At 34.4% G+C, this 20,413-nt stretch overlaps 1 pseudogene; it reads right to left on the bottom strand.

Annotated features, from left to right (window-relative positions):
- Nucleotides 1-535: 535 nt before the first annotated feature.
- LOC125420168 (MATH domain and coiled-coil domain-containing protein At3g58370-like) lies at nucleotides 536-20,214 on the bottom strand (annotated as a pseudogene).
- Nucleotides 20,215-20,413: the final 199 nt, after the last annotated feature.

The raw sequence follows: 20,413 nt of genomic DNA, 5'->3' as shown, positions 1-20,413 counted from the left end.
GACTATGCTAAAAAACTTATTGTTATAAATTGGCCCATCTTATCAAAACTTCTCCATCCATCCCTTTATAGTATGCGTTCTATTCTATAAACTTAATATAGATAAGTAAATCATTTTATACAGTTAATTAAATTTGTCAAATAACAGTCATCAATAATAACAATATTATTTTTTATTTTTAATTTTTTTTAAGTTGTGGAATATTGTCTGTGAAACAAATTTTAACCTGTAGAGTATCATGGAACTCTTTCTATTTCATTTTTTCACCCGAAAAAAAGCATTGAAAAGGTACGTACAAGAGGGGAAAACCTTGAAGGAGAAAGACTGTTCATAAAAACAAGGGATCAGACTGAAAAGTATATTGCATCCCATAGATTCACTTATACTACTTAACCATAAAATAATTAAGGTACTTGATCTGAATATCTGATAATTACATTGCAAGACAACTTACTTGATTGACGCAGAAACACTCACAAAACTCGTAAAAAGCTAATATAAAATTCAAAATGCATGCCAAAACATATAGAACCTTTTAATCTATCTCTATTTTAACTTTTTTATTCTCACTGATATTGTTATATGTAGATGTACCATTGGAACTCTGAACCGCAATCATAGGCAAGAGAAGGAATTGTACTTCGACTGTTAAAGCATAGTTAACAACGAATCCCTTTGACGCATCATTCAGTTCCACCAGCGGAATTATGTTTCGGCAACCCACATTATTAGAAGGAGAGAACCAACTCTTAGCTGCAAGTAAAATGAGAAGCCATGGGGTGAATACAAGTCCTTTTATAAAACATATAGTTATAGTTGGTATTATCAGTCATTAGGAATTATTAGTTGCTTTATTTAATTAAAAATTTTCCAAAAAATGGCAAGAACAACAAAAATAAATATATAATTTGAAACAGAGGACACCTGATAAAAACTCTGTGTTTTGACCACCTCTGATGTTCAGTATTCGCAGACTTTATTCGGCATAAACTTTCCTGCTTAATGGAATGCCTTCTCAAACAAATAGATTTAAGAAAACTGATAACGATTTGCCACTTTCAGATCCTTGTCCTTTTGGATAAACCCTTACAGATAGACCTCATATCAAATCAAAACATCAAAACATAGAGGGTCCAATAAAAAATGAAAATTGCTACAAGTGTATCCCAGTTCCACTCCTCAGCAGAGAAATGTTGACAATCATAAAAGGACTTTTCCAATGTAGAAAAATTTCTGAGCTTCCAAGTAAAAGTTCCATTACTTGGTTGCCTCACTGCTGCAAGAGATTCCCAAGTATGAGTCTGGTTCATGACACAGTTCTCTGCCCCAAACATACAGCAATCGTTAACAAGGTATCCATAAGAAGGATTAATGAGTGTTTCAAGAGAAATTAATTGTCCAAAACCCCCACTGAGTGTTCATCTTGTTAAAACGCCGAGTTGTGCCATCCGAATCTATATATTCATACACAAATTGATATATTTACGTGTTAATCATTTTTTAATATCAAGAAATTTCATTTACATTTTGCATACACCAATATGTATATATATCATACACCAATATGTATATATATATATATATATATATAGCATCTCACAAACAGAGTGAAAAATACGTACCTTGAATAATGAGATACTTATCTTGCATTCGATCAAACACAAACGGTTTCACATCCACTAGAACCTCCCAACCATGAGGATAATTATCCTTTCCTTCGATTACCAAGTAGAGTGAGATGTAACCATTCCCATTGCTTTCTTATTTCCATTTGGGTAAAGGACTAATCTCCTGCATGTGGCAGAAATACAATTTCAAATGTTGTTTGGTAAAGATCATTAAGGTATCAATTAATGACTATTGATCAAAATATATATATATATATAGTATGAATGCTTGGATTAGATCTCAATTGAACATCATATGATACGTGCAACGTAAATTAAACTAGCTACAAAATTAGAAACTTTAAATAGCAGAGTAATTTCAATTTTAACAGAAATTATGGTTATATGTAAACCCCATATAATAATTATGTTACTAATAATATTTGAAAAAGCTCTTAACGTTTGTGTCCTCCAGTTTCAAATACACCAGGATTATACTTTTCTCATTTTGCTTGTGATATTAATGTAACACCCCGTCCCAAATCGCACCGGAATCTGTGCACGTTGACCAAGGTTGACCGTTGACCGAGCGGGTCAAAAGTTGACTTTTTGCTCCAGTTGACCAGGATACCGTGGCAAAGTACATGATGCTCCGAGTTCGTAGACTAGTAGCATGTCAAAAACGGAGCTATGGTTTGAAAGTTATGGGCGAAACAAGTCGAAGTGCAAAACAGTCCAAAAGGTGCCGGGAGTTGACTTTTTCTTGTGGTGTAATTTTGTGTTGACTCTTGTATGGTTGTAAAGTACTCGTCGATACGAGTTCATAGACTAGCGGCACGCTTAAATCGGACGTTTGGTTAAAAAGTTATGGACGTTTGAAATTCGCTGGATACCGTATTATTTTATTATATCTGGCTTAAGTGCACAGTGACGCCACGAGTCAGCTTTTGATTGGTCCACATGGAATGAACAGTGTCACACAGTGGCATTTATTTGATAAAATTCTCGGAGAAGAGAGAGAAAGAAAGAGAGGAGAGAGAAAGAGAGAGAGAGTCCGAAGGGCCACCGAAGATTTTCAAATTTTCCGGCCGATCTACTGTACACGTGCTGGACAGCAAGATTCCCCTCCCCATTTCCAGCAAAACCTCAAATTTTCACGGCGATCGGCCGCCGGACGCGCCGGGATCGGACCACCGCCGGCCACCGCCGATTGACCCATTTCCGGCCATTTTCCGACCACACGCGCCAGACACCCTTGATCCCCTCCTCAAGTCCGGTCGACCCACCAAAGTTCACGACCACCGGACCACCGACGCGCCGGGATCGGAGCGTTTTTCGGCGAGGGCCCGGAAATCTTCAAACCGTGATTTCTCCGCCTTCCGGCCTCCGTTTGCCTCACCGCCGGTCCCGTTGAATTGCTCTCCCCACGATCTACAAATCTGCAAAAAAATCACAGCCAATGGCCACCGCACGCGCCGCCGGCTGCGACGGTTGCCGGTGACCGCGGCGGCTCGCCGGAAGTTACTGTTCCAGCGAGTACCCAGTTTCCCGGCTGGCTCCAGTCCACTGTGTTCGACCTCCTGAACCCGAATCCGGCATCCGTTTCCACCAATTTGCGACGGTTTGGGAGAATTACGGAGCCAAAACCCGAAAAGCTTTCCGGCGAAATTCCGACCCCGTTGGGTCCGATCACCGGAAATTAAGACCGAATCTGTGATCATCATCACTCGAGCTTCGATTCGGTATATAATTCGTAAATTTTAGATATCGTTTGGTGTTCGCTCCCCGGGTATCCATTTGGGAATTACCCAAATAAAATATTAATATTTGTGGTTTGGTGTACTGTGGATGTTTTAGGTGCACGTGCGAGTAGCGGAGTCGATCCTACGGAGGATCTTGATTGAGATACGTGCTTAAGGTGAGTGACCCACCTTCAATTTAATTTTGGGAATTTAATTGATGAATATTATGTGTGATTTAAATATTGGAATTTGAATTCTATGTGCCAAATAATTATTTGATTTATTGTGGATTTATTGGTGAATTTATTGGATTTAAGAAAATGTGCATTCTATAAAATTATGCCATGTGAAATTATTTTATGGTTTTGAGGATTTTGAAATTCGTGTGATTTTAATATTAAATCGGGCACGATTTGATTTTCAAATATTTCAAGGAAAATATTTGCTCATGTTGGTGATTTCAATTTTTTTTTATAAAATATGCCCATGGAATATTATGAGATTTAATTATTATATTTCGAGAATTATTTATGCTTGGGAAAATGTGAATATTTGAAATGGTGGATTTGAAAATCATGGAATTTATGGTGTTGATTATAGAGAAATTGTGGAGAATTTCCGGGTTCAAGCGGATGGACTATACCCGCTATGTTTATGCAAAATGTGAAATTTGTTATATAATTTAAATTTGTGAATTTTATGATTTTTAGATGCACCGTGCACTTACTGGTGTTCTGATTATATGTGATATGGATATTGTGCACACGAATAAGATTAGCGCGCAGGTGGGTGTGAGTAGCGCGCAGGTGATATTATGAGGTTGTTCTGTGGTTGCCATCGAATGAGGGTGGCCACCCCTCCATGGCCGGGACACCAGGTTAGCAGCGGCGCAGTGGGACGCCACGCGACCGTATGCCGATTTCTTTCTATAACCTCCTGTCTGGAGGTACCTCGGGACGCTGGGTACTGTTGGCGCCACTGGTATATAGTGGGTGCATCAACTGATTTTCAGAACTGTGTTTTAAAAATAAAATGTTTTAAAACTGTATTGGAACTAAAATTATAATTATTACCGTTTCTGGTATTTATTTGATGTCTTGGTTTTCGGGGAATACGAATAAGGGGTTTTGTGAAAAGGTTTCAAAAGGGGAACTTTTCCAACTGAGAGAATTGTAAGGGTTTTGAGAGAAATTATTATTTCCAATTAATTATTATCTATCTACTTATTCCGTGGTATTATATTGTATAGTAGATAGAGTCACTCACTGAGATGATTAGCATCTCACACTCTTAAATTCCGTTCCTCTAGGTACCAGGTTGTCGGTGTTTATTCGGAGCGGACTTGACCTTCCTTGCTGTTTTAGTTCGTGAAGTACCCTGTTCTTCCTTTATTGCAATTGTAATATTTCTTTCACTCTTGCTGTATTCTATACTTAGTAGTGCTTCATAAAGCTCTGTATACTGTATGGGACACTTATGTATTTATTTTGCACTGGATTACTGTATTTATTTTGAAGTGCTGAAATTTGTGGAACCAACTTGTAGTATTGTGGGAGGAATAAGGGGACAATTATAGAAGTGCGTTTTCAGTGCAGGAAATTTTGTGGTAAGTCCATCCCTTAGGAGAGGTTCTGCTAGATTTTCCATAGGAGGGTCCGATAGGGTTTCCCTGGGATAAAGGCTTGTCTAGGGTTCCGGTGGGGAACTTTGGACGGGTCTTGACAATTAAGGAGTAGGATTGTATTTTCAATTTGTAGTGAGATTGAGGAAGATCTCTTTTGCATCTTGAGGTCCCTGCTTGCATATGTAAAAGCCAATATGCATAAGTTCAAATTAATCCTATGAAGCTTATTACAAATGAAATAAACATGAAAGGTGAACCACATTATATACGGGTCTTTTTGTCCAAGTTTAACGTAAAAGGAATGCCAATTTATTGGTAGTAAATAACTTTAAACTTGAAATTTAAGACTTGATAAAGTCATGTAAGGAATATTGTTACATTTATCCATGTTTACTCCGTAGAAAGCTAATGAGCTTAAATATAGATGCCTCTGTCTGTAGTGAACCATTTCATTGATTGCATTTCTCCAAGCCGAGCGGTCACTTAAAAGGCTAGTTGTTGTCATCTATGTGTAGTTGGACCCTGGCTAAGAATATTCCCAAGAGATTCCTTATTTTAGTAGGTATATTTTTCATATTAGAGAATATCTTTAAAAATCAAAGAGTAAATTTCAGAGGATCCTTCAACAATACTCCTTATTTATTCATGTTCTCTATCTTTGCCTTCTTTCAATTGACATTACTATTTTACACCATTAAATAGAATAATATACATACTTTTCAATAAAAAATATTGTAATAGATGGACTTATGCAACACCAAATAAAAATAATATTAAAAAAATAAAAATAGTGAATTTGGTTAAAATAAAAAATTCATTGAATTTGAAACTTTTTAAAAAATTGACTTTTTAAAAATAAAAAATATAAAACAAATAAAGAATACTTTGGAATTTTATAATATAGGTCTTATTAATTACCTCATTTAATTTAATTCTTTTTTGAACGGACTCTTTGATATTCCATTAATTGTATATAAATTAAAGAAATATATGACATGTAAAATTGAATTAAGAAAAACACAAGTATATAGATAGAATCATAGAATTATTTGTGGAAAATGGAAAGTGGAAACTGACTTGGTTAAACATATATCTGTATATATTGATGATCCATAGGACGTGTCAACTTTATCTATACATTGGTTTTCTAAAGTTTCGAGAATTATTATTTTTTAAAAAATTTTTTGGTTCCAAATTTCCAAGAAATTGCAAGGTTGTGCTTAACTTTATTGGTGTCTGATTGGTTGGGTAGGTGAAAAGCCTATCGTCAATTTTCAAAAATTTTGGTCAATTCACATGCATCCTTGTTTATTAATATTTCCCTGATTGCAATAAAAATAAAAATAAAAATAAAGATTACTAATGTAAAAATGGTTATGAACGCCCAGATACGTTTTATATTTAAATTTATTTTTTATTTCTTGTTAATAGATCCGGTGGAATTTTATATAGCATAGCCTATTAATTAAAAGACCATGGAAAAAATTTAGGTGGTCCCTGGATCACCTTTCTCTACAAAGTCCCTTTATTCAAAATGTTAATAACTGGCAAAAATTAGCTGACTAAGATTTTAAATTCTTATTTTTTTTTCCCCATTTTTCGACTTAAAAATTCCTTTATTACAAAATTTCCCCCAGTTAAATGTTCGGAAATTTTTTTTTTCCCTGTTTTGCCAAGTATAAATTTCTCTATTTAATCTTTTGACTTTTTTTTTTTTCAATATTTAACACCTAAAAATAAGTTTTTCCCTGATTAAAATTTTTTTCTTTCTCAATACAACTATTTTTCTATTTGATTTGGCTGATTTGGCTACTTAAAATCCGAATCAACTAAAATTTTTTTAACACTTATCAACATTTCAATGGATGGATCTCGTAGAGGAAGTTGGTCCAAAGACTATCTAATTTTCTCCAAAGAACAGGGTCTGCCGGCTCTTTTATTTAGGATGATAAATTGCTGGCTCTTTTATTTAGGATTATAGATGGTTAGAGATCAATTTGTGATAAGTCAATTTAAACTCATTTGAACTCAATTTGAAAAAAATTAACCGTAAAAAAAACTCACGAACAAATTTTAAATAGTAAATGAACCTTTCTAGTAATTTGTAAGTTGTTGATCAGATTTGTTACTTATATCTATCTATATAAAAATTATATTATTATTTAAATATTTTGAATACTTACAAACATTTTGAAACCTGGTTGTTGGCTCATGGCTGTGAAAACAGACAACTAAAATTATGGTATATTATCGTATGTGCAATTTATCGAAAGACTACAGGTGTAAGGGGAAAAATATCTTGGAGGAGATGGGACTTTTTTGCTTTCACAAAAACATGGGGATCAGACTTAAGAAGTGTATTGGGTACCCAAATCCAGCATTGGAAGCGGAGAACCATTTCGTAGCTGCAGCAAAATCATAAGCTCTTAGTTAGGGTGACTACTCCTTTGGAAAACCTATAGTTGGGTAATATTATAAAACATATATATCTATATATATATAATATATATAATTTAAAAAGTTAATTGCATTTTAATATCCTATGCTTTTGTAAGATTGCACATTGATTATTTAATTTATAAGGTTACATACATTAGATTTTCAATCTATAATTTATTTCCATATTAATTAATTTCCAAATTAACTAATCAAAAGTTTAAAAATTGAGTAAAGTGATTAGTTTTCTTATTAATTAATCAATTTTTTTCTATTTTCTTGCTTGTAAATTGAAACAACTGGTAAATTTTCTGAATTTTTAAACTTTATGCTAGTCAATTTAGAAATTGAGTTGAAGGCCTTCACAATCAGCTAGATTTAAGAAAACGGATAAAAATATTTTGCCATTTTCAGATGCATTCCCTTTCGGATAAACCTTTGAAAACCTATAACCCATATTAAAAAGAAAAAAATCAAAATTGTAAAAACTATACAGAGGGTCATAAAAAATAAACAAATAAATAAAATGAAAGACGAAAGTTACTCAAAAATGTATAATACCAGTTCCTTCCCTCAACAGAGAAATGTGGGGACCCATCAAAATATCTTATCTAACTTAGAGAAGTTTTGGAGCTTCCAAGTAAAAGTACCAGAGAAATGTGGAGACTCATAAAAGGTCTTATCTAACTTAGAGAAGTTTTGGAGCTTCCAAGTAAAAGTACCGTCACTTGGTTGCTTCATCGTCGAAAGGGATTCCCATTTGAGTTTGGTTTATGATACAAACTCCTAGTAACCTGTTAAATTTCCACAGGATAAAGTGGAATTGTTTATACTAGTATGACAACTTTGTTTGTTATTTTCTATATCTTTTTCTTGTTTTTCTTTTGTGTAAGATAAATATTTATTATTTTTTAATTTTTCTTCTACCTCTCAAATGAAATTGGATAGACGTATTGTAGTAAAACAATGGACAGAACTAATATCTTGACATTCCCTAAAATATTAAAGATGGGCTCGTTATTGGGCCGGTTCTGTAATGAATCTAACTTTTGTCAACTGTAGTCCTAAAGCGTCTATCACTTGCCCCATAGTCACCAACCATTAAATTTTCCAATTATATCGTCACTAAAAAAAATACCACAGATTTAGTGGCACTTTGACAGGGGCAATTATCCACAATAATTTTGGTTTGCAATAAGATGGGTTCCCGGCTAAACACAAAATCGATAATTTCTGTGACAGCTAAGACCATCCGCATGCGATATTGTTCTCTTTGGGTCTGAGAGGTCCGGACCAGTGGGATTGGCAGGTAGGGGTTGGAAGAGGATTCCCCCTAACCACTGAGAGACCTTTTAAAACCTGAATACTACCAGGTTTATTCCATCTAATTAAACCCGTAAATTTTCTACAATTCCTTTATAAATTATCGTTATAAATTCATCGCATAAATTCCATCAATTTCAAATCCATCAACTCTCAATTCTATCAATTTAAATATCCAAATTTTCCAATGGCATAAATATTTTTGAAACATAATAAATTAAATCAATATTTCTTTCTCAAATATTCAAAAACCAATTTGAATCAAATATGTCATTTAAATCTCATAAAATCCACAATAATCAAAATTTTCATAAATATACATTTCAAACACATAATAAATCCATCAATGAAATTATCAATAATTTAAAATAAATATATTGGTTTTATGATTTTTAGATGCACCATACACGTACTGGTATTCTTTATACATAGATATGATTAGCACGCAGGTGGATGTGATGAGTGCACTGGTAGGTGTGAGTAGCGCACATGTAATTTATGGGATTGTCCAATGGTTGCCATCGGATGAGGGTAAGCCACCCTTCCATGGTCGAGACGCCTGTTAGCAGTGGCGCGATGGGACGCCACGTGACTGTATGCTAGTTTCTCTCTTTAACCTCATGTCTGGGGGTGCTTGGGACGCTGGGTACCGTTGGCGCCACTAGTATATAGTGGGTGCATCAAATGGTTTTCAGAACATGGTTTTCAAAATAAATATTTTGAAATTGTATTTAAATTAAGAATATATTTAATGTTGTTTTTATTATTTATTTCAAATGGAGGTTTTAATTTGGTTTAATTTTTTCTTTGCTTAATTATTCAATAAATTGATTTATTTTAATTATTTAATTATTTCATGAATAGTTTTACTGTAAGTTTTATTAATATTTCGGTATTAATTGTTATGACATGCATTAATTATTAGTAATTGTTATAAGTTATTTTTATTTCAATTTATTTCATTATAAATTTGGATTCTTGAATTATCGTATTTTATTAGAAAACTAATGACTAATTATTTTCCTTGGTTTTCGGGGCACACAAATAGCGAGTTTTGTAAAACGTTTTAAAAAGGAAATTTTTTCAACTGAGTGAATCGTGAGAGTTTTGAGGGAAAATATTATTTTAACTACCTATTATTTATTTACTTATTTCTTATTAATCAATTAACTAAGTTATTTGCTATTTTAGTTTTACTATGGTCTAGTAGATTGGGTTACTCACTGAGATGATTAGCATATTATGTTTTTAAATTACGTTTTCCTAGGTCCAGGTTGGGAGACGTTGATCGTCCGGGGCGAGCCCGACGTCTCAGTTCATTATCGAAAGTCCAAGAAGCATTTCCTCCCTTTTTCCTCTTCATCTTGTATTGCTTCATCTGTCATTGTATTAATTTCATAATTATTTGTATAATGCTCTGTATACTGATTGGATACATATTTATTGAATTATATATTGATTCCCTGTTGTTATTTTGGAGTGCTGTAAATTTGTGGAAATATAGTGTAGTAAGATAGGAGAAATAAGGGGATGTATTTAGAAGTGTTTTTCGTGCAGAATGATTTTGTGGTAAGTCCAACCCTTAGGAGAGATTCTGCCGGATTTTTCTTTGGAGGGTCTGGTAGGGTTTACATGGGATTAGGGCTTGTTTATGATTCCGGTGAGGAATTTTGGATGGGTTCTGACAGTTTCCAAGAAATATAATTAAAGATCAGTATATTAATTATGGGAAGGGTAGGGGAAGGCATTATATATATATATATATATATTCATTAATTAAGCACATTTCTAGTACTTCTAGGAAGACTACAAATTTGTTATAATTTAGCTACAAATCCAAATGGCAATCTATAATTTCTTGTTTCAATAAAAAATCAAAGTTCCATACTTGTTTTGGTCCATTACTGCCAACTCCTAGAGGAACCGAACATGCAATTTTTTTTTTTCCCTTTTCTTTTATATGAAGGTAGAGTTTAAGGAAAAGATAAAAAATAAAAAATAAAAAAAAGGAAGAAAAACGTTTTCCCATGGTTGCTGGTTATGAAACACAATATAAAAAATTATGGTATATTGTATGTGCAACGTATTGAAAAAAAAATGTAAAGGGGAAAAAAAATCTGGGAGGAAAAAGACATTCAAAAATGAAGTGTATTATTACAAACCATAGATGCACTAACACAAAACCATTAAAAAAAAAAAAAGTTAATCTGACAACAATATTGCAAGTGCAAATAAATTAATGACCCGAAAACACCCACAAATAAATATGTAAATTATTTTAGGATTGGATTGGCAGTGCTCTCTGTTTTAATTTCCTGAAGGGAGACTTTGAATCACAGACACGAGGTTGATTTGGACTTGAAATGTTAAAAAATATCAGGACCCATCCGAGACTCCTCACCAGAATCCTAGATAAATCCTGATCCTAGAGAAACACCACCGAACCTTCTAACGGAAAATCCGGCAGCATCTTCCCTAACGGTAGGATGTACCACAATTTTCTTGCACTAAAAATACACTTCTATACACACCACCTTATTCCTCCCACGTTACTATAATTTAATTTCCACAATTGGCAGTACTTCGATAACAAATAAAATAAAAGGCATATGATGGAATTAATTTAGTAAATAACCAATTAAAATATACCATTATAGAGCACTTAGTGCTGCACATGTCAATTACACTTCAAATATCGCTTTGCAAATATGCCAATGCGTAACATAGAAAGAAAGGTAAAACAACATCACATTAACAATAAAATAAAAACAATAACAATGTTTTAATGATAATGGTATTAATGTAACTTGCTTGAGGGCTATCATATTCCCATATATGCCCGAGGGCGATCTCCTATCCAAAAGCTATCACATAACCACACCTATCCAAGGGCTATCTCACCTACCCAAAGGCTATCATTTGTCCGAGGACTATTATACTTACCTGATGGCTATCTTTCTTGCCCGTAGGCTGTGATACTTGTCCGAAAACAATAATTATAATAATGATAATAATAGAAATTGGAATTACAATAAAAATAATCATTATAAATAATAATAACAATCCCGATAATAGTGACAATAATGATTGGATAAATAGTTAAATACAATTAATAGTAATAAGAATATAATAACATCGATTAAGAATATTAGTAAGAAATTAAATCACAAATAGATAACATAACATAAATACATAAAATCATATCTTAAAATCCATAGCATAAAATGAAATAGGCATGCTGGTAATGGAGATACATATGATACATTCTAACATGCTACGTGATCCATGATTCCAGCTGTCGCCGGCACTCTGCTGCCAATACAAACTAGGGTGGTTGCCTATATTGGCCATCCGATCCCCTGGACTCATAGACAACATGATTATGAGGCTAGCTCTACATAGACCACGTTGGTTCGCCGGCTCCATATGGTGCGGTATATGCAGTATAATACCAAATAATATAACATACAAATATATGTACGAACATATATAAAAAAAAAATACTTGATGCACCATACTATATACCAGTAGTGCCCTACGATGCCCAGCGTCTCGAGTACCGTCTGGCGTGAGGTTAAAGAGAGAAACTTGCATACGGTTACTTCGGCGTCCCGACAGCGTCGCTGCTTAAACCGTCATCCCGGCCATGGAGGGGGGTGGTTTGTCAAGACCCGTCCAGAATTCCTTCCCCAGAACCCTAGACAAGCCCTGATCCCAGGGAAACCCTACCGGACCCTCCAACGGAAAATCCGGCAGAGCCTCCCCTAAGGGATTTACTTCTTCTATAATCATCCCCTTATTCCTCCCACAAACTACAAGTTGGTTCCACAAATTTCAGCACTTCAAAAGAAACAACAGCAGCAACCCAGTGCATAAATAATCACAACACGTCCAATATAGTATACAGAACATTATACAGATAAATGTGGAATTTATAAAATGACAGATAAGGAAGCAATACAAGACAGAGAGGAAAAAAAAGGGAAGAAAAACTTCTTGAACCTTCGCAACGAACTGAGACGTTGGGCTCGCCCCGGACAATCAACGTCTCCAATCTGGACCTAGGGGAACGGAATTTAAGAGTGTGAGATGCTAATCATCTCAGTGAGTGACCCTATCTACTGTACACCTTTAATAATAATAATATAAAAATAAAGAAGTTTAATTAACCAGTACCGAACAATTAAATAAATAAATAAATAAACAATTGAAGTAATACTTTCTCTCAAAACCCTCACTATTCACTCCTTTGGAAATGTTCCCCTTTTAAAACATTTTCACAAAACCCGATATTCGTACTTCCCGAAAACCAATGAACCAAATAATTTAATAAACAACAAATAAATAAATAAATACCCCAAATATAAATAAACTGCAATAAATTATAATAAATAAATTTGTACCATTTGGTGTTTGAAACTTTATTTGAAAATTACACCTGACAATTACACTTGACGCACCACACCATATACCAGTGATGCCCTCCGATACCTAGCGTCCCGAGCACCGACTGGCGGGGAGGTTAAAGAGAGAAACCTGCAACCAGTACTTCGGCGTCCCGACAGTACCGCTGCTGAAACCATCACCCGGCCAAGGAGGGGGGCAGCTGTGGCCAATAACAAACTTGCTTGCCCACGGTCCAATGGCAACTCACGGGTAAAGTAATAACCACGCGCTAAACCACATAATAACCGCGCGCTACCACGTGTCCATACACCATACACCAGAACACCAATACTGTATGAGTGCGTCTAAAAATAAACGTTATTAACCAACCATACCGTTTTTCCAAAACCACCGTGGGAAATATATTAAATTCTCACAATTACCATCCCACATATTTTTAATTAATAACCCGGTACGAAACAGCGATAACAACAAACCACAATTTTCTCGAAATACGAGATGTAACCATAAAAATACCGCGGACATAATTTATAAAATTTAAACAAATATTTTCGTAAAATATTTAACCCAATTATGCCCGGAAAATTAATACTGAAAACCACGTACAAATACTACTGAAATATACTTTACTCATGCATAATAAATAAATTAAACCACAATGAAACCATAACCAAATTGTATCACATGAGCATAATTTAAATACCAATTAAACATAATTAATTGCCCAAAAATGATATAAAATCTAGGCACAATCAATTACTGAAAATACTTGTTCATGTGTAATAAATACCATTTAATCACAATAAAATAATAATCGGAAATTTCTAATGACCCCAAAATTTCATTCAGCACCAATGGGTAAATATATATATAAAATAATATTTTTCCTGATTGTATTTAAAATACGCCACATGAGCACAATTTACAGATATCAATTTAACACCACATAAATATAATTAATTACCCCAAAAATATTTTTAAAGGTGGGTCACTCACCTGGAGCATGCAATTAAACCATGATCCACCATGGGATCAATTCCACGACTCACCGGTGCTCCTAGAACAAAATTCACAGACAGTCAAATAAATTAATATTTTATTCGGGTAAATAATACCCGGTACCCGGGGGGTCAAACACAAACTTTAACCAAAATAGGCGAATGATATACCGAATCGAAGCTCGTGGGACGAGGATCATAAATCTGGTCTCCATCGACCCCAATTCCGCTGGAGGTGGCCGGAATTTGGTCGGGAAGCTTCGGCCGGTTTTCAACTTGAGGGATCTTTCAAACGGTGGGGATTTTGGGCAATCTAACCCCGGAAATGGACTCAGAGGGGTCGAAAATGGTGGGATAGAGGTATGGGACGGGCTGGGTTGGTCGGAAACGGCGAGAATCGCCGGAAAAATTTCACCTCGCCGCCGCGACTTCGCCGGCCCGATTTGGGCGTGTCCGACGGCGGCTGGCCGGGAGATTTGGTGGCTGAGGTCGCGAGGTGGTGGGCTACACCGGTGGCCGGCGCATGTAGCATTCTGGCAACTGAAATCCGGCCAACCGGTCGGTCAAAGAGAGAGTCAAAGGAGAGAGAGAGAGAGAAAAAGCTGTGCGTGTTTTGCCTCTGGTTTTTTGATGGCTCGGGGAAGAAGGAAAGGAAAGGGAAAGGGAAAAAAAAAAAAAAGAAAAAGAAAAGAAGAAAGAGTTTTCCCACGTGGGGAAAAAAGAAAAAGAAAAAGAAAAAGAAAAGAAAAAGGAAAAGAAAGAGAAAAAGGAAAAAGGAAAAATAAAAATAATTAAATAAAAAATATTATTATTTAAAATAATAATAAAAATAACTTGATATTTTGCATGGTTGACATGTGACTTCTTAACATGGTGACACATGGTCACCTTCATTAAGTCACACGTGGCACATCGTTATGCGTTTAAAAAATAATATTAAAATAATACGGTATTTGAAAAACTCTACAGGTCCATAACTTTCAAACCACATGTCCAAATCGGACGTGCCGCCAGTCTACGGACTCGTATCGACGAGCACTTCACAACCATGCATGAGTCAAAGCTCAACCTTGCATGAATAAAAAGTCAACTTCGGCACCGCTTGGACAGTTTGGACCTCAACTTATTTTGCTCATAACTTTCAAACCGTAGCTCCGTTTTCAACGTGCTACCAGTCTACGAACTCGTGCCAACGTGTACTTCATAACAGTACCTCAGTCAACCTAGAATTCCAACCGGGTCAAAAAGTCAACTTTTGACCCCTTCGGTCCACGGTCAACAGTCAACCTCGGTCAACGTGCAAAAATTCCGACATGGTTCGGGACGGGGTGTTACACGGCTTATGTGCACTATATCAAACTTGCTTGCCCTCGGTCCGGTGGCAACTCACGGGAGACATTATAATTGGCGCGCTCATCATAATCACATATACAGTACAGAACACCGGTACGTGTATGGGTGCATCCTTAAAAACAAACTATAAATTTCATAATATTATAAAATATTAAATTTAGATAAGATATAATCGAATTCATATGCTTTTATCAAATACATAAACAATAATAATAAATAATAAATAATAAAAAATTAAATATACAATTCTGTCCTTGATCACAATAATTTGATATAATTATTTTTCTCAAACCTTCAATTCAATTTATATCAAACATATCATTAAAGCCAAGTAAAATTTGCACATAATTAAATTCCACAATTTTAAATATTATCCAATAATTCATATATTCTCAAGTATCAAAATCTCATAAGTACCGCTGGATTAAATACTTCCTTTTAAATCCATGTAAATCACATTTTCCTTAGACCATCATCATAATCCCATCAGCTTAAATACATCACTGTACATCCATTAATAGATAAATAAATAATAAACAAATGCATAAATACAATTTTTTGAGCTCAATAGTTAATAGAAATATTTTCATAATCCTTCTTGAAATTTACTTGCACACAACCTCATTTAAATCGCATTATAAAATACGTGCTCAAATTTGAATTCACAAATAACATTCTAATTTACACAACATTTCAACAATGATTTAACCATTATTAACACAATTCCATATCCATGATTAAGTAAATATCTAAAGACATAAATATATTTACAGCCTTATAAATATACACTTTTTATCAAATCCATAGAATTTCATATTTTCTTTTAAACAGTTGTATAATTGAATATAACAAGAATTTCAATAATATATATATATATATATATATACAATCAATTTTGCCAAACCATATAACGAATATTATATAACATTATGTGTAAATCAATTAAATAGCATAATAAATTAGATAATAATTCCTTAAATTTTTCTAGTCAATCATAACACTTATTAGGATACACACACACACACACACACATATATATATATATATATATATATGTTTACATATATCTACTCACACACACACACATATATATCCACATATATATAATTATGTATTTTCATATAAAATCACACATCTCCATATATATATATATATATATATGTATGTATACACATGTATTGTGAACATAAATATATTTATATATATTGTTAATGGGCATATACATATATATATATATATATATATATATATATATATATATATCAATCTATACACATGCTAACTATAATTTTCGTATAATAATTCCAATCAACATAACAAGTAAACTCATAAAAATCTATAACAATCCTTTTACACATTCTGCTTAATATTATCAACATTGTCCACTCTAATTTGATAGAATACCGGATGAACCCCTATGGCCTAAACTGCAAATTTTGGATTTTTCAATATCTTGACAATTAATTCAAATTAACCATTCCTTTAGCCTCTAACAATCATTAAGAACCCAAATGTAATGGCAATTGGCTAAGGACTTGTCCAATCTCTATCCAATTTCAATATAAACACAACCTAACTCCATCAATGGCAACTTCCTAATTACTCAATTATAATTCATATTCTAGCTACCAATTTGAAGCTTATGATGAGAGCATCAAGAAGATACCTTCAATTGGTCTAACCGCCGCCGGAGGTCACCGGAATCCTGCCATGAAGTTGCTGCCGAAATGGGCTCTTGTTATATCTCACGAATGAGCAAGATTTGAGCCAATCCGAGCTTGGAAACGGACTCAGGGGGCCCAAATTCATGGGAAAGGACTAGTCACGCCGTTGGTAGCCGCCGGAAAACTAGTCAACAGGGAGGACGCTGACCGTCTATGTTGGGCGCCGATCCCAGCCCGTCCATCGGCGAACTAGCCAAAGAATCAACGGCTGAGATCGCTTGGCCATGGGCCGTCTCGTCGCCTGGCACGTGTGACCGTCCGATGGCCCGAAAAAAATGTAGACCGAGAGAGAGGGGGACCGTCGGGAGGAAGAAGAAGAAGAAGAAGGAGGAGAAGAAGGTCCCCGTGCCTCCTTTTTTCCCACGTGGGGATAAGAAAAGAAAAAGAAAAAGAAAAAGAAAAAAAGAAATAAAAGAAAATAAATAAACGATTATATAAAATAATATTAAAATAATATTATTGTATAGAATACTAATAAAATAATATGGTATTTAATCATGGTTGACATGTGGCATCTCACCATTGTGACACATGGCACCCTTTAATAAATCATACGTGGCACACTGTTCACATATTTAAAAATAATATTAAAATAATACTGTATTCGAAAAATTTGCAGATTCATAACTTTTTAACTAGATGTCCAATTTAAGCATGCCGCTAGTCTATGAACTCGTATCGACGAGTACTTCACAACTATGCATGAGTCAAAGCTTAACTTTGCATGAACAAAAAGTCAACTTCGGCATTCCTTGGACAGTTTGGACCTCAACTTGTTTTGCTCATAACTTTCAAACTGTAGCTCCGTTTTCAACGTGCTACTAGTCTATGAACTCGTGATAACGTATACTTTTTAACGGTACCTTGGTCAATGTAAAATTTCATCAGGAGCAAAAAGTCAACATTTGACCCCTTCTCGGTCAACGACAGTCAAATCCGGTCAACCTTGGTCAAATTTGAAAAATTTCCGGTGTACTTTGGGACGGGGTGTTACAAAAAATCTCCCTCATAATGAGTCCTTTTGAGGCATCCTTCAGTTCCACCGATGGAACAAAACTTGGAAACCCCACCTATTAGAAGAAGCAGAGCACCAATGCTGAGCTGCAAGTAAAATGATAAGCACCGAGTAACTTAGCATTGTTAAGTAACATTTTCCAATAATGCCAAGAATAAACGAAACCCGCATAAAAGATATATATAATTTATAACAGGGTCACCTAAATTTTCTTTCTTTATACCCCCACTTTGGTCCAGTATTCGTAGCTTGAAATCAGCATTAAATTTTGTGAATGTTTTTGCAATCAATTATATGTAAGTAAATGGATAACATTTTGCAATTTTCAGATCCATACCCTTTTGGATAAACCCTTAAAAACCTGAACCCATATCAATAAAAAAAAAAATTTTTAAATTGCATAGTAATATAGTAAAGAGTAGTTCTTTTTGCAATGTAAAAATAACTTGATACAGTCTCATAAACATTTAAAATGACCAAAATATCCATAATATAATTTTCCTTTCTTAGTTTTAAGAATTCAAATTTTATTTGGTATTAATCATTTTAAACTAGTTGCTAGGTTGTTGGTGCCGCAAGAACACCGTCAACCTGCTGAGAAGTGACCAGACCTGCTGAGTACAAGAAGCAGCTGTATAGCATGATATTTTTAACTTTAAAGAATATTTTTTGGAATCTCTGTATATTTTACCCAACATGTATTCAATATAAATAATATTGTTCTTGGCCTAGAAACATAGGTTGGCCATTGTAACATTGCGTCTCACCATTGTAGTCTTTGTCAAAAGCTTTTATCCTCCACTCATCCCAAGGCAACATATTTTGATGAAGGGAATCAATTAAAAATAAAAAAATAATAAAAAAAGCTTACAGCAGAAAAATGGCATGAGATATACGGGAAGAGAGAGGGAGAGAGGGCAAAGAGAACTGTCATTCGCTTAGAGCTAGGGTTGGGTCACGAGTGAGAAGCCCCGCCCGAGAAGGTCCATCATGGCTCAGCGACAATTTCATTTATAGAAATTCTGGCGATGAAGCATAAAAGAGGAAGACAAAGTAAACCAGATTTCGATCAAATTTGTCAAAAAAAATAAAAATAAAAAAAACATTCAGTAAGGGTATTATTGGAATTTAAAAAATTCAGAACTGCATAGGGATTTTTCTGCAGTGCAATTAGCATCTCTCTATAGGAAATACTATACAGATGGTTATAAATATTAGGGGGAAAAAAAGGGTCAAGAATGCATGCCACTTTGTCTCCCCGGTGGAGAAATGAGTAGAGTCATAAAAGGACTTGTCTAACGTAGAGAACTTTTGGAGCTTTCAAGTGAAAGTACCATTCCGCTTCACCATTGAAAGGGATTCCCATTTGTGAGTGTGTTTTATGACACAAACCTCTACCCCAAACACGCAGCAATCGTCAACAAGATACCCATTCGAAGGATTATTAAAACTTTCAAGAGAAATTAATTCTGATAAGCCTCATTTCTTCTGCAGTCTATGAAAACGCTTCACAGTGGCATTGGCATCTGCAAATTTATTTCTATGAATTAATTTGTATGTAATTAATGCTGTATATATTTGCATTTGCATGAATATGTAAATAGCAATACATACCTTGAATTGTCATGTAATTATCACTTATTTGATCATAAACGAAAAACTTAACATTCGCAAAAACCTCCCAAACATCCGCATAAGTGTCTATCTCCTCTATTACTAAATAGAGGGAAATGTAATTATTATTCTCCTTTCCGTTTGGATAAAGAGACGATTTCCTGCCACATGCGCAAACAATTTTATTGTATATGGAGGGGGAGTAGTGTTGAGAGAATTAAAAAGGTGTTAGTTTAACATATCTCAATTGAATATCCCATATAAAATACAATTGTAGATATTAGAAAACAACAAGAGAAGCCTACTCACCATTTATGTCCTCCAATCTCAAACAAACATGAATCATACTTGACTTCTGACTCTGCTAGCATGGTGGAGTATGATTTTATTTCCATCATGTAGTGAGCAGGGGAAAGATCTCTTTTGCATCTACGGATTGAGCTTTCTACGCCGTACACAATAACAAAGCTAACAAATCAAAACCAATTATATTCATATATATATATATCTATATATATATACATACATTAATCAGTCTCCTCTCTAAAACTTTATTCTTAGGAGGGCTTA

The sequence above is a fragment of the Ziziphus jujuba genome, chromosome 7, assembly GCF_031755915.1.
Source record: "Ziziphus jujuba cultivar Dongzao chromosome 7, ASM3175591v1".
NCBI classification, from domain to species: domain Eukaryota; kingdom Viridiplantae; phylum Streptophyta; class Magnoliopsida; order Rosales; family Rhamnaceae; genus Ziziphus; species Ziziphus jujuba.
This window is presented reverse-complemented; position numbering and strand designations above follow the sequence as displayed.